The 8,820-nt window shown below is 41.1% G+C and overlaps 1 non-coding gene across 1 annotated transcript; it reads left to right on the forward strand.

Annotated features, from left to right (window-relative positions):
- The first annotated feature begins 4,550 nt into the window (after positions 1-4,550).
- Positions 4,551-4,656, forward strand: LOC143383066 (small nucleolar RNA SNORA31). Its single transcript, XR_013089109.1, has one exon. It is a non-coding gene; the product is annotated as a small nucleolar RNA SNORA31 (small nucleolar RNA).
- The last annotated feature ends 4,164 nt before the right edge of the window (positions 4,657-8,820 follow it).

An 8,820-nucleotide genomic window follows, 5' to 3' on the forward strand; every position in this document is an offset into this window, starting at 1 on the left:
CACACTATCCTTATTTTACTTATTTATTTTTATGTGGTGCTGAGGATCCAACCTGGGGCCTCGCATGTGCTCTATCGCTGAGCCACAACCCCAGCCCCCAGGGTCTCTGTTTTATTTTGTTTCATTTTGGTTTTGCTATTACAACATAAGTGGAACCTGGGAAGGAAAAAGGACTAAATGAGTCAGCTTTCTACCACTGTAATAATTACTGAAGACGGGCTACTTGTGACATAAAGAGAGGTTTCTTTAGCTCATAATGTAGAGGTTCAAGTTCAAGACTGAGTCATTGCTTTGGGCCTTTGGTGAGGACAGCAATGGCAGGAATATACTGTGGAGCAACCCGTCACCTCTTAAGCCAGGAAACTGGGCTGGGCGCAATCTGGCTCACAAGACCCTTCAAGGTGACATCCTGGATGACCTGAGAAATTCTGACTCGATCCTTCCTCCTGTGGTTCCACAGCGACTCCCAAGAGCACCACCCTCGGGGACCAAGCCTTTGCATCTAGACCTCTGGGGAGCACTAGCCATCTTCAGACCATGGCAGGTCTACTCTCATCAACCAGCACCAAATATTTAGCTTTTTGTTGGCATGCTCTGGAATTTTTATCTCAATCTATTACTGACAAAATAGTATTATATTTTCATAGCATATAACAGTTAAAATGCATTTCTTTCGGAAGTCATTAGAACTATATTATTCCGAAATACTAGGTACCACAGTATTAATGTTTCACTGAATAAAATATTGGCTGTTAATTTATCTCTCTCACAGGTTTTCCCTGTGTAAATTCTTAGTCTGATTCTTTTTTCAGATAGCAGTTGTTTTTTTTTTTCAAGTATATTTTTCAGAGAAATGTAATTAATGCTAAAAAATCACAGTTTTTACATATTTAAGAACATATTTCCCATGCCTCTTTTTACATTTGAAAGAGATGCCGACTAGGTTGAGAATTCCTGTGTCAAATTCTTTCTTAACAACATTGTTCCGTTATCTTTTTTCATCTGGCATTGCTGTGGAGAGCCATCTGAGGCTCTCCTGGTTTATATATTTTTTACCCCCTTAAAGGTGACAACTTTCTTCTACCTGGATGTTCCTAAGACTTCATTCATTCTCCAAATTAAATGACTTCATCAGGATATGTCTTGATCATGGTAGAACTCATGACTCTTTCCTGATTCATTGTTTTATTTATTTATTTTTTTTTTTAAACCCATAGTTCTTTTTTTTTGTTTTTTAATATTTATTTATTTATTTATTAGTTATCGGCAGACACAACATCTTTGTTGGTATGTGGTGCTGAGGATCGAACCCGGGCCGCACGCATGCCAGACGAGCGCGCTACAACTTGAGCCACATCCCCAGCCCCTGATTCATTGTTTTAACCTAAAGTTTAGATATTTTCTTTTGGGAGAATCTCTGTTTTATGTATCTTGGAAAAATTTTTGGTTCCATTTGGTTGGTTTTTTCTCTTCTCTAGGAATACCTATTATATGTGTGCTGAATCTTTCTGTCTCTTTTTTTTTTTTACATCTCTTACTCAGATGTTAGCTATCAACACTTGGTCCTTTAAGATCTAGATAACTGGTTAAGCCCCCAAAGAATTCTAAGACCTATAAGAGACCACAGCTCTCAGAATTTTATTTAAATTCTGTGTCTCCGTTTCTCCTCATATCCTGAAAGATGCAAAACTCATATTTTTTTAAAAAAATTTAATTTTCACAAGAAATTAAATAATGTCAATAATGATTTTTATTTGAATTTACTTAAGATTCTCAGGTTGGGGCTGGGGATGTGGTTCAAGCAGTAGCGCACTTGCCTGGCATGCGTGCGGCCCGGGTTCGATCCTCAGCACCACATACAAACAAAGATGTTGTGTCCGCTGAAAACTAAAAAATAAATATTAAAAAATTCTCTCTCTCTCTCTCTCTCTTTAAAAAAAAAAAAAAAGATTCTCAGGTTTGTGATCTTATGTCACCTCTTTTACTCTTTCTTTCCTCCTTCTCTGCTTTTCATCTCCCCCATCATGGATGGCAACTCCAGCTCCAAATTCTTTCCTCTTATGTCTATAGAGCACCTTCTCTCTTTAAAACCTTCCTGTGGACTTAAGCTAGAGCAGGAAATAGGATGCGGGTGGAGAACTTAGAACTCATTTTCTGCCTTTTCAATCTGCTCAGCCAAACAAAGGCTTTAGTCACAGGTGCATTCAGGTGTTGAAATGATGTCATCAAGATTATATTTCCAACTCTTCCTCTCAGGTTCTATTTGTTGCTGCTTCCTTCTGCATGTGGCCTTATTCTCTTCTGATACAAATATGCTCATTTTATGTGGCGGGAACAGTGCCTTCTGCTAGCCCCAACCTTATGTATATAACCTTATAATTCATGGTACAAAAGTGGGACACTCCCTCCCTTTCCTAATATTTCACATATCAAATCTCTCGGAAGAAATGCGATTGGAATTGGGTCAATGCCCAATTGCATTGTGTAAACATGGCTGGGGTGGCATGATTGGATGGGGTAGGTTTTATATCCAGTCCGTAGCTGGTCCCATGGGAATCACATGGGATCTGTGAAGACCAATTCTCCAGTGTAAACATGGGGGTTTTGTTGAGAAGACAAAAGCAGCAGATGTCTACCACACCTCATGCTCTTTGAGATGGAAATGTGCCCTAGCTGAATTCCCTCTCCCTCCCTAGGCTCACCCTACCCTCTAGTCAAGGGTTACTTACCAGATCTTTCCGAACCATATCAGTATTTGTATCAGGTTAAAGATTTGGGGAACCTGCCCATCTTGGATTTTCATGTCTTTGTGATTCTTCTTTGGTCTTAGATTTTAGGGAGAGGAGCCAGAATGGGAAGCTACTTCTGTGAAAGGTCTTTGTTTTTGTTTTTGCTCTCCTGTGAACTATGGTGGAAGTTGAAAAGAAGATGAAAATACATAAGAAAAAGGGAAAAGACTATAGGAAGAGTGACCTCATCCATTCTAATCTTTTCCAAGTAAAATTATAGCTGCAGCAGATTTCACATGAAGAGGCTCAGGGAGTTAAAACAGGGCAACTCCATCAATAAAAGTGCTCACTCCATGAGCTGTGCACAGTGGCGTGGCGCATGCCTTAATTCCAGCAGTTTGGGAGGCTGAGGCAAGAGGATCATGAGTTCAAAGCCAGACTTAGTAACTTAGTGAGGCCCTAAGCAACTCAGCGAGACCCTGTCTCTAATGAAATATAAAAAAAGGCTGAGGATCTGGCTCAGTGGGTTCAATTCCCAGTACCAAAGGAAAAAAAAGAAATGCTCTGCTCATGTGATTAGGTACCTGAATGCTACTAGTCAAAGTCTTGCTTTGAGGTTACTCATTGAAAGTGACATGAAGTTATTGAGCATTTCAGATTTGCCAGGCACTCTGGTAAGCACTGACTATGAACATAGGTGATTAAAACAGACTGCATCTTAACTTAAGATCTAGCTTTGGTGTTACATCATTCCTTTACTTCCTCTATCCACTCCATTCTTTATCATAAGTGATGAGTTTTGGAAATTCTACAGTATTTCCATTAAACACACACACACACACACACACACTTTTACATATGGTAGCCACCATTTGTTGATTACATTGTTCCTTACATTCACTTTTTTTTTTTTCGGGGGGGGGGCGGTGGTACCGGGGATTGAACTCAGGAGCACTTGACCACTGAGCCACATCCCCAGCCCTATTTTGTATTTTATTTAGAGACAGGGTCTCACTGAGCTGCTTAGCATCTTACCATTGCTCAGGCTGGCTTTGAACTCTTGATCTTCCTGTCTCAGCCTCCTGAGCTGCTGGGATTACAGGCATGCATCACCGAGCCTGGCATACATTCACTTTATATGCCATCTTAACCCTCTCCCAAACTCTATGAAGTCAGTGTGATTATCTCCAATTTACCAGGAGAGCAGTGAGGTTTAAGGGAGTTGCATTAATTTCTCAAGATCAAGGAGCAGAATCCAAAGGAAATGAAAGCACTTGTCTTAAAGAGATGTCTGCATTCTCCTGTAGCATTCATCACAACAGCCAAGATACAAAAACAATCTATGTGTACGCCTACAGGTGGATGGATGAAGCAAGTGTTGTGTGTAAGTGGGATGCAGTGTTCTTCAGCCTTGAGAAGGAGAGAAATGCTGTCTCTGGCTATGTGGCTGAACCTGGAGGATGTCATGCTTCACCGAGGAAGCCAGGCACAGATGCACTCTGAGATCTCAGTCGTGGAAGTCTTAGAAGGGATGAGTTGAATGGTGGTTGCCAGGGGCTGGGAATTTGGGGGAAGGAGGGAGATGATGGTCAAGAAATAAGGAGTTTCAGTTACAAAAGGAATAAGCTCTGGAGATCTCATGTACAGTATGGTGACTGTGGTGGCTAATATTGTATCATATACTTGAAATTTGCTAAGAGAGTAAATCTTAAATGTTCTCAACACACACAATGGGCAGCTATGTGAAATGATGGGTGTGTTAATTAGCTTGATTATGGTAATCATTTCACAACTTATATACATATCACGACATCACACTGACTGCATCCACTGATAGACCTTGAATAATTTGTTGTTGTTCTTTTGGTTTACACTAAGATTCTTTTCTGTCTTTGGGGCAGTCCAGATTCAATTGGGGAATATATCTGTAGGAAGAAAAAAAAAAGAAAGAAAAGAAATAAAACATCGCATTGAGCTGGGTGCAGTGGTACATGCTTATAATCCCAATTACCTGGAAAGCTGAAACAAGAGGATCACAAGTTCAAGGTCAGCGTAAGCAATTTAGTGAGACCCTGATTCAAAAATAAAGAAAAGGGAGGGGGAGCAAGGGATGTAGTTTGGTGGTAGAAGATACTAGTACATTAAAAAAAAAAAAAAAAAAAAAAAACCACTGTACAGTTAGATGTATACAATTTTTATATGTTAATTATATCTCAGTAAAACTATGGGGGGGGGGTGAAAGTGACAGAGCCAGATTTAGAATTCCAGTCTTCATTTTCTCTCTTCCAAGGTGTCTTCTCTTTCAAGGCTTTCTTTGTGTATTATCTTTGCCTCCCTCAGGTAACTGCCCCCTTGTCTCACAGGTTGACCAAGGTCATCTTTGTCCCCTGGCCTACATTAGTGCCTCCTGCCTTTGTATCAAGTGTCCACTCTGGTCCAACCAGCTGTGACTGCAGTAGGAGGAAAAGTCCCCTTAGGACAGGATGCAAGCATTCATCAACATGCCTGGCCTTGAAGGCAGACTCACCTGAATGCATGTCTTTAAAAAAAAAAAAAAATACGTTTTTTGGTTGGACACAATACCTTTATTTTATTTATTTTTATGTGATGCTAAGGATCGAACTCAGGGCCTCGTGCATGCTAGGCGAGCACTCTACCGCTGAGCCACAACCCCAGCCCCTGAATGCATGGTTTTATTAACTAATGTGTGTTTTATTAAATTTGTATCATACCTGGTAGGGACCAAATACATATTTTTAAGTGATTAGGAGGTGATATGAAGTTAAAACTAGAAAAACAGAAAGTGGGGAAAGTGTCGATTGGTCAGATTTTAAAAACAGGAAAGGAAAACAAGAACACAGGCTGTTCTGTATTCGTGTTAGGGAAGAGAGTTTCCAAACCAGGAGGCAGAGAAATCCCAGAGCAGACTGATACATTATGGGTTCTTACATTCCAGTAAAAATATCTGGCAGCAGAGTTAGTACCCTTTGTTGGCTTCTACAGAACCTGTTTATGACTCAGTTTTATTTTTATTTATGTCTTGCTGTGCTGAGGTCAAACCCAGAGTCTTACACATGCTAAGCAAGCACTCTACCACTAACATACACCTGCTGCCCCATTTTGTGGTTCTTAAGTTTACCAGATAAACCTGGCACAGGGGAGGGGATGCTCTGGTGAGTGTCTGTTTTTTTTGAGAACATTCCCTTGTCTGCTACAATCCTGGGCTCACCATCTGGTTTTACAAAGAAGACCTCTGTTTAGGTGAATCGAGACAGTTACCTCAGTTACCTTCTTCACCTGCAAGTTCACCATGGAAGCTCTGAAACCTCAGAGCAGAGAAAGCAAACCCTAAACAGATCACCTCACTGCAGCAAAATGAAACCAAACAGGTTCAACCTGAAAACTGCCTCCTGGCCTTTCCCATTTCCTCACCTGGGTGAGTTTTGAGATCATTCACCAAAGGGACCAGCTTTTTGTGTGTGAGTCTAAAGTGAATGCTCATGTCCCGGGATTTCCTACAGCTCATAAATTAGCTCCAAGACACAATGCCTCTACTGTTTGTCTCTGACAGTCACTCCCACATATATTTTGAGGTTATAGAGGTAGATTTTTTTTTTTTTTTGTGTGTGTGTGTGTGTGTGGATAAGGAAGGAATAAATTTCATAAACACAAGCTGGGAAACCACTGGAACCAAGATGGAGTCAAGGAAAGAAATCTGGAAAGGAAAGCAGACCACAAGCTGTATAGGAGTCAGCAAAGCCCTGGGGGGCATACTTGTACACATGTGTGCGCACACATGCACGTATAGTATTTGCAAATGTTCAATGTCTGTAAGACAATTCTACCTTTTTCTCTGTCCATCTCCAACGAAGACACAGAGCACTGTCACAAAGAGAGCCGCAATGGTGGCACAAAATCTGGGAAACTAGACATATGAGGAAAGTGTGAATAAAACCTAAGATGTTTTATAGGAATGCAATCATAACCAATCAATGTGAGTCCTTATATGTGAAGAAATAGCAAGGTGGAGAGGGGTTTATTATGGGGTTAGTTCACACCACTTGCTGCCAGAAGCACAAGGTACAATCGTCAAAAAGCTTTATGGTAAACCTTCAAAGATGATAAGCTCTATCATTAGACTACTCAGGTACCATAGTGGCAAATGGTTGTTGCATTCTGCCCTTTGCCATTAATTTCTGGTGGAAACACCACGAAATGGGTGCTATTGCATCCTCTTTTTACAAATGATAAAACGGAGGCACAGAAAGGTTAAGTATCTTGGTCAAGGTCTTGCTGCTAGAGTCAGGGAAGGTTTTTGACCAAGGAAGCCTGGCTGTGTCTAAGTTTTCTACTGCAACCCAAATATCCGACGAGAACAACTTGGAGGAAGAGGAGTTTATTTTGGCTCACTGTTTCAGTGGTCTTAGTCCACAGTTGGCTGACTGTATGGCTGTGGGACAGAAGGGAATGGTGAAGGAAAGCTGCTCAACTCCTGGTAGTTGGGAAGTAGAGGAAAGAGAGAAAGAAGAGAGACAGACAGAAAGGGGCCAGGGATAGATGGAGTCCCCAAGACCACATACCTAGTGGCCAACCCCCACCTACCTATTGTTTTCACCGTAAGTCCATTCCAATTAATAATCCATCAAATGAATTAATCCACGGATGAGGTCAGAGACTTTATGATCTAATCTTTTTACTTCTGAACCTTGCAACATTGCCTGATGTAGGAGTTTTAAGGGGACATTCCAGATCGGAAGCACAACAGGCTGCATAAGGGGAATTAGTTCATATAACACCCTCATCTGTGGAGCTCAGTCCTTGCGTCTGGCCTTTTTGAGTTTGTGATTATGATGGTTATTTTCATGGGTCAAATTTAACTGTGCCACGGGGTGCCCAGATTAAACATTGTTTCTGGTAATATTTGTGAGTGTGTTTCTGGGTAAGATTAACATTTGAATAGGTGGAGCTGGTAAAATACATGTCTCTCTCTGGTATGGTTGGGAATCATCCAATCCTTTGAGGGCCGAATAGGGCAGAAAGGCAGAGGAAGGAAGAATTTGCCAATTTTGGCTTCCTGCCTTTGTGTTTAGGCTAGGACTGGATCTTCTCCTGCCTTTGGACTGGACTTTACATCCTAGGCCGCTCTGGTTCTCAGACTTTCAAACTAAGACTAAAATCACACCTACCTACTCTCCTAGGTCTCCAACTCGAAGTTGGCAAATTGCAGAACTTCTCAGCCTCCTAATCTCTCTCTCTCACACACACAGTCAGAGTCATCCCTCTGTATCTACATTTTGTGCATCTATGGATTTACCCAACAACCATGGATTGAAAATATCCCCCCCCCAAAAAATGTTGCATGGTTTCTGACATTTCATTGTATAGTGAGGCCTAAGATGGGTGCCTCTGTACTGAACATGCACAGACTTTTTTCTTGTCTCTACTCCTGAAACAACAGAGTATCACAACAATTTACAAAGCATGTATATTATACTAGGTATTAAAAGTCATCTAGAGATAACGTAAAGTATACAGGAGAGTTAGGGAGGTTATATACAAAATACTATGCCATTGTATTCCCGGGACTTGAGCATCTGTGTGGATTTTGGCATCCTGGCTGGAGAGGGAGGTTGGAATCAATTCCACATGCGTGGATAGGGATAACTGTATGTCCTATTGGTTTTGTTTCTCAGGGGAACCTTGACTAATACAATTATAGTACTGCAGTCTATGTTCATTTGAAACCACAGAAGCGCGGCATTCTGAGGTGGAAACTTGAAAGAGACCTTCATTTTATTCTAGGAGAGTCCTTTCTGGGGCTTCTTCAGTCCCCTGTGCTTAAGGAAGCCAGCAGGTAAGAGATTGAAATGCACGTGTTTCAACCTGAAATGGTAAGTGCTGTTTAATAATGTCATGCTGTCATAAATGTGCCTTTCAATCATACGTAAGGGTGGAGGAATGTCTTCATTTTGTGTAGAGATATTCTCTCTTTTTTTTTATTGCAATGGGACTTCTCTTCTTGGACCTGAGGTGATAGATGCAGTTGAAGAGGAGGAACTAGGCCCCAACAACACACTGGTCGACTTGGAGT

This window comes from Callospermophilus lateralis, chromosome 17, assembly GCF_048772815.1.
Source record: "Callospermophilus lateralis isolate mCalLat2 chromosome 17, mCalLat2.hap1, whole genome shotgun sequence".
Taxonomy (NCBI): Eukaryota; Metazoa; Chordata; class Mammalia; order Rodentia; family Sciuridae; genus Callospermophilus; species Callospermophilus lateralis.